We start from the raw sequence: 7,115 nt of genomic DNA on the forward strand, positions 1-7,115 counted from the left end.
ACACACAAGTGCCGAGGGAGAGAGATTGAAGAGCCCCTCAGTGAGAGATTGAAGAGGCTGAAGAGGTTAACTTAGAAGACTCCTTGCTATTTCGCCAACGAAATTAATGAGGTATGACAGTCTCCTTCTAGCTTTGCGTTTCTTGCTCTCAGGTGCACTAGCCTATTTTGCCAACGAAATTATGGTGGGTTGCCAATCGAACTAGCATTTGACACCGGCATTAGCCTGTTGTCGGAGTGGTACTTCTGCTTACAACGCCATGGACGTGCTCCTCTTCAGCTCCTCCCTCCTGTTGCTTTATCATGGATGCTCTTCAAACCGAGAAGAGCTCTGGTCTTCCAATCCCACCTCTTTGAACATGGCTATGATATGCAACATGGAGGGGCATTGCGAGGGGACATCATCCAAGCTATTTTTGCTTGCCACATGAAGCTACACCCACCCTACAAGATTGTTGTCCCCAAGCACGTGTGAAAGAGGCTCCAGCGCATAAGGAACACACGCGTTCAATCTCTCTCTCTCTCTCTCTCTCCCATCCACCCTCAACACAACACACACACACACACACACACACACACACACACACACACACACACACACAAGTGCCGAGGGAGAGAGATTGAAGAGCCTCCTTGCTATTTCGCCAACAAAATTAAGGAACACACGCATTCAATCTCTCTCTCTCTCTCTCTCTCTCTCTCATCCACCCTCAGCACAACTCCAACGCATAAGGAACACACACGTTCAATCTCTCTCTCTCTCTCTCTCTCTCTCTCTCATCCACCCTCATCACAACACACACACACACACACACACACACACACACACACACACACACACACACACACACAAGTGCCGAGGGAGAGAGATTGAAGAGCCTCCTTGCTATTTCGCCAATGAAATTTATGAGGTATGAGTCTCCATCTAACTTTGCGTTCCTTGCTATTTTGCCAGCGAAATTGTGGGAGGAGCTATCTGTCGTGAGCATGTGCGGAGCCTATCTGCTGCTGCAGGCATTGCTACTCTGGTTTTCCCAAATTATTGCCATTTTCTCTTTATTGCCATGTGTATTCATGGTTGTCTTTGTGTTGTTGTATTGATGAAGATTTCTTTCTGAATTTTGTTATCCCTAGGGGTCTTTTCACCCTGGTTTTCTTGTGCTAAATCTAACTGGAAGGAAGAGAGAGAGAGAGAGAGAGAGAGAGAGAGAGAGAGAGAGAGAGAGAGAGAGAGAGAGAGAGAGAGAGAGAGAGAGAGAGAGAGAGAGAGAGAGAGCGCCATATCCTGGTTGTGAAATTTGAGGTTTCGCTGTCCTTTCTTTTAGCGCATTAGTTGAGGCCACGATCTGCAAATTGAGAACGAACACTCATCGTCTATAGGATGGACTACCGGGGTATCTAGTTATGCTCGATCATAGAGCTTTATATTCAACTTCCTTTCTAGGATCCAAAAGGAGAGTTATTCTAGAGCTAGTGCGGTTGGACTTTTTCATTAAAAGTAAGCTAATTATAGAGCCTTTATTCAACTTCTTTGTAACCTTCAAGAGTGATTGAAATGCATTTTTATAGCAAAAAAACCCAATTTGGATACTAGTCATTGATAATGTATAGGCAGAGAAGGCAGAGGGTCAGAGACTTTAGGAAGTGATAAGTAAGAGAGATGGAATTTAGGGAGAAACCTGTTAACTTAGTCATGCTATTCAAGTAAGAAAGGGTACATGGCTCTTTGTAGCTTCAATGTGATAAGGGCTTTAAACTCTTTAATAGGGTTCATGCACCGCATGTTCATTAACTCTAGTCAAAAGCAAGGGTTGATGGGAATGCATGTGATACAGAAACGCATTGGGAGCAAATGGAATTGAATTTTGTATGGTGATTAGAACTAGAAATTGCATTGGAGAAAGCGTTGGGGATTGCATGTCTATTGTGTGATTGTCTTGGGGTGAAAGTGGCCTGATGGAACCATGGTTGTGCAGGTGCTAAGGTGTCCACACAACCTTATTTCTCCAGCGAAATAGGTCTGGTGCCTAGTTACATGCAACACACATAATATTCTAGTGTTGTGAATCCGCTAGCTGCATATTGCTGTGAATCCGCTAACTGCTTAGTTGGCTTTTGAAATTCTGACCCATTACGTTTTCTTAATTTCGCCAGCGAAATTGCATAATCTCAGCATACTAGGGAGCAGCCCTGCCCTGTATGGTGGTTTGTGGGGCAGTCACGTGCTAGAACAAGTCAGTGAGATGAGTGCTATCTCCTACCCGCTATCATGGTAGTTGTCGGTTCTAGCAATGTATCTCTAGTAGGTAGCCACCAAGCTGATGCTGGTCTCTCAATTCCATGTGTTGTCTCATGTTGTAATTATTTAATCATCAAAGTTTCAATCTTGTATTTGTTGCATTTAAATCTAAAGGCAAGTGTTGTGTTCTGAAGCTCGTCATAGATAATACTTCAATTTGATCAAAGTATTTATTTTTTCCTGATTTTGTATTTTGGTCATTAGAATGACCCGTGCAGGTGGCCACAAAAAGGCAAAACTGGTTGGAAGTTCAAGTTCTCAGCCCAAGTCTAAGAAGGCTACAAAATGTGTGACAAGCATAAGTTCAGAGAAAGAGCCTCCACCTCTGGAGGTGGCTCCTATGGAACTAGAGGGAGAGACACAAATCCCAGAAGATGTGGAGCATGCTGAGAATGAGAACCAGGTTGTGGATGATGACATTGAGCAAGAAATGGATGAGCATGTGCCAGCTATCATTGACAAGCCATTGGGATCCGACATTTTAAAAGCTCTTACAATACATAGGGATAAGGCAGTTCCTGAAGTACCCTTATGTCGTTGTTTAATAAACACCAGGGTTCGGGAGTTGAGACCAGATCTCTCAGATCTGAAAAGAGCTTTCATCCACGAAGGATATGTTCCCATCAAAGGTCTTTTTATTCTATCTCTACATCTTCCTGATGGCACAACTAAACTAGAGGATGCCGATATCCAATCCACATGGGACAAGCATTGGGTTGCTGTCAATGAGGAGTTTGAGAGAGAGATTGTGGAAGACCCAGTCTGGTCGTGTTTGTCTGGAAAGATGTTTTACATTTGGGAAGGTAACCATAAAACTACATCTTGGATGGAAGTTATTAAGGAGGTCTGGTCAAGAGATAAGGAAAGACATGTTAAAATCAGAGCAGAGTTCATTGATCCAGAGCCAAAACATGAAGTCAAACTCTTGGCCGCTCTTCAGAGATTTAATCTGTAAGTTCTACTTTGCTTTTATGAAGTAACATATCAAATCTTTTGATCTCTTTTATAGTTGTTAATTCTTGTGATAGAATGAATGAGAATGCCATTGTACTCACAAGTTTAAGGGACTATCTACAATACACAAGCACTCTTTGCTCTTGTGATGTGGATGATTTTATGGAGGATTTTACACCCCTTGAGAAAATGGCTATTGAAAAAGCACGTGTGAAAGAGGCTTCGGGAGGTCGTAAAGTTTGGTATCCTCTTACACAATCCTTGCTCGCTCGGATGGTTTTCTCGGTGAGTGTATATACCACATCATTTGTTATGCATATAAAGTCAAAACGTTTTATCATGTTCTGATGTATTAGCTTTTTACCTCTTAGGCAAGCTACAAAAGGAACGTGGAGAAGGATGAGAAGAAGATCCCAAGTAATCTACCCAAAGAAGAATGGGAGCACAAGCTCATGGTCATAAGAAAGGCTGTGACCAAAACATTTGTGCGAAAGATTCATAGAGTGAGTTTTTAAAGCAAGTGCTTTTCAGTGCTTCTGTGTATGACATTTGTAGTACACTTGTATTAATTGAAGTTAATCACTTACTTGCAGATGTTGTGTATCATCAATCCAAGCTTGGGAAAGCCTTGGTTTGATGTGCTTTGGGGATTGCCAATGTTTGATGCCTCTAGGAAGATCACATTGGATAAATTATACCAAGCATCGTGCATCTAAGGAGAGTGTGGTAGTTCTAGAATCTGACTACATCATCTTGGGTAAGGACATTCTTGCGGGGAAGCTAGGTGGGGATTTTGAAAAGATACAGTCATTTTTTCTAAGGGCTGGTGGTGAGAGAAGGCAACGACACAAGAAGACTTGTGCTTGGAGTGTTGATTTATGTGTTGTTGACTTACCAACTGGATCTATGGTTCCAGGTAATGTTTTTCTTGTTAGGGAGCACTAAATCATGAAGTTGATTGATATTAGTATGCATTCTTGATATGCTTCTTGTATAACTGATTGTAGGGTATGAAGCTATGCCTTCTTGGAATGATATCTCTGATGATCATGTACTCTACTCGTTGGGCATTGCGACAACTTGTATGGATGACGGTGGATGGACACTTGTTATGTGCTCCACGTCCTCTCTCCCCATTGTTGAGCGTATGGTCTCAAAAGTGCGGATGGAGGTTCATCTTCGATGGTTGGCTGAGACTACAGAGCCATATGCTTACACTGGAAAGAGTGATTTTGTGGTGAAGGCGAGTTTCAACAAAAATTGCATAATGTACCTCTTTATAGCGAATATAGATTTTTATACATGTTCCATTGACATTTAATATATTATACATTAAATGATATTTATGTCTTTTTTTTAAAATTTGGCAGGAGAATGCATTTCATGTGCTTCTTTTAAAAAGACCTGGTTGCACACCATTGCTTCATTTTGAAGGAGGCAATGCAATAGGAAAAGAGCTGCAACAAAGTTTGGACTCTTATATCCTTAAACATTTTCTTCCATCATCACAACGCTCTAAACAAGCAGGCAATATTGGAAGTTGGCGAGGAGGAATTGAGAAAAGTCTAGTTTTCATGCTCATGTTTGTAGAGTTTCTAACTACCTCAAATAGCACTGTCTTGGAGCTTGGAGCAGGGACGGGACAAGTTTTAAGAGCATGTCTACATACTGGAAGTTGGTGTCTTGGAATGGAGGATGATCATTCCATTATTGAGAATCATCTTCGACCATTGATAGCTTCTTACTTTGTGGATGTGGGAGCCTCCTCCTCATATGTACCAATGGAGGATGATGATATTGAGCTCTTTGACTTTCAAGTGCCCACAGATTGGTAAGTTCTAACTAAAAACATCATTGTAGTCTCCTTAACAATTCTTTACATGGTTGATATATAGCCTTAGAAATAGGTCTTTGCCATGTTATGCTGCAGATATGGCAAGATTCATGTGCCAAAGAGATGACCATTTTGATCGACCATTGGTGGAAAAGCGAAGGACACGATCGATTTTTATTGATGACCTTGCTTTGCATAGTGATGATACTACAAGTAGCGAAGCTTTATAGAGCTCAATTTTTTGTATTGCTAGTATTTTGGTGTTGGACATTATGGTTTGATTTGACATGATATTTTCTATTTTGCATTATGGTTTGCGACAAATTTGGACATATTGCCTTTTATTGAATCTATGGTGGTGTTTTTGTATTGGACATTGTAGGTGCATTTGAAATTGCTCTTTTTATTTCACATAATAGCAAGCTTCACTTATAATTGTGTATCTTCACTTGCTCATGATAGCTTTGATTGGAATATGGCATAGCTTTGAAAAATCACATGAATTTCATATTATTGACAAGCATCATTTGGATATATTTTCATCATCGTTTTTATTATAATTAGTGCATTTTGATATGTTAGCATTTTGATCTCTCTCTCTCTCTCTCTCTCTCTCTCTCTCTCTCTCTCTCTCTCTCTCTCTCTCTCTCTCTCTCTCTCTCTCTCTCTCTCTCTCTCTCTGTGCGTCTCTATTGAGATCGCCCATAGCTGCCAGTCATCACAACAGTGGGTATTGCTAGGGCCAGTTAAGATGGAGGTCCTACAAGTCTTATGCAGGTTATAGGGTGGGTGGGCTATATTAAAAGTGCTTTTGGGTGGTACGTAGGGCACTAGGGTACATGCATGTTACAGGGCAGAAAGACCAAGTATCTAGGTCGCCTCAAAGGCAGTGTTGGGAGGTATGCAAGGCAAAGTTGGCGCACAAATTAGAGGCTGCCTTGGCAAAGGGTTTGGTGTTTTAGGTCAGTGAGCGGGCGGCAAGCTAGGCCTAGACCAATAGACTCGACAGATGTTAGCATCGTCATAATTATCATAATTAGTGTATTTGGACAAGTTAACTTTGAAAAAATCACATGGAGTTTCATGTTATTGACAAGCATCATTGTAAACGCGATAATGTTCATTGCTAAAGTAATGCTTTTAAGATGATTTCAAAAAACATAAATAATAGAAGTAAAAAAATCACAAATTTATATTATAAAAGTCTTCTTGTGTTATCTTCACATTTTGCATAAAATATCCAATTATACAATAACGTATTTACATAATATTGTAACCAATTTTCCTAGCATATATATTTCTAATAGAAATATATAACTAGACAATATGATTACTTCGAAGCGCGTTATTTCTAGCTCGGATGTTTTAGCTCGTTGAACTAACATACCCCATAAATAAGGCAGCCAACAACAGTTTGGTAAAGAGTGACATTGGAAGGATCATTAGCATCATGCAGACTCAATTACAAACCTGTTTCCATGGGACTAGCAATAGGTTTCAATCCTCAAGTCCAAACTTACATAGCAATGTCTCTATCTAACTTGTTTGACACAAGGCAATACCACCATCACACTGCTTGAACTATATACCCAAGTAATAATTCCACAAACCTAAATCTTTCATCTTGAAAGTAGCATTCAAATCTTCCTTAAATTCAGCAATATGTCTCTCATTTAGTCTAGTGATCAGCAAATCATCCACATAGAGAACGACAATGAGAAGTACATCACCCTCACGCTTTACATACAATGTGCTTTCTGTTGGACTGTTAGGAAAGGCTCATTTGACCAAATGAGTTTCAGTCTTCTCATACCAAGCATGAGGAGATTGCTTCAACCCATACAAATCTTTCTTACATTTGCACACTTTATCCTCTTGTCCTTTCTTGACAAAACCACAAGGCTGCGCTACATAAACTTCCTCAAATATGTCACCATTGAAGAAAGCAGTAACAATGTCTGACTGATGTACATCTCAACCAAAATGAGCTTCCAATGCACATAGAAAATGCACAGTAGTCATATGAAAA

The 7,115-nt window shown here is 40.4% G+C and overlaps 1 pseudogene; it reads left to right on the top strand.

Moving 5' to 3' along the window:
* Window positions 1-2,503: 2,503 nt before the first annotated feature.
* LOC147459856 (uncharacterized) lies at window positions 2,504-5,316 on the top strand (annotated as a pseudogene).
* Window positions 5,317-7,115: the final 1,799 nt, after the last annotated feature.

This window comes from Adiantum capillus-veneris, chromosome 4, assembly GCF_014529385.1.
Source record: "Adiantum capillus-veneris isolate H3 chromosome 4, ASM1452938v2, whole genome shotgun sequence".
Taxonomy (NCBI): Eukaryota; Viridiplantae; Streptophyta; class Polypodiopsida; order Polypodiales; family Pteridaceae; genus Adiantum; species Adiantum capillus-veneris.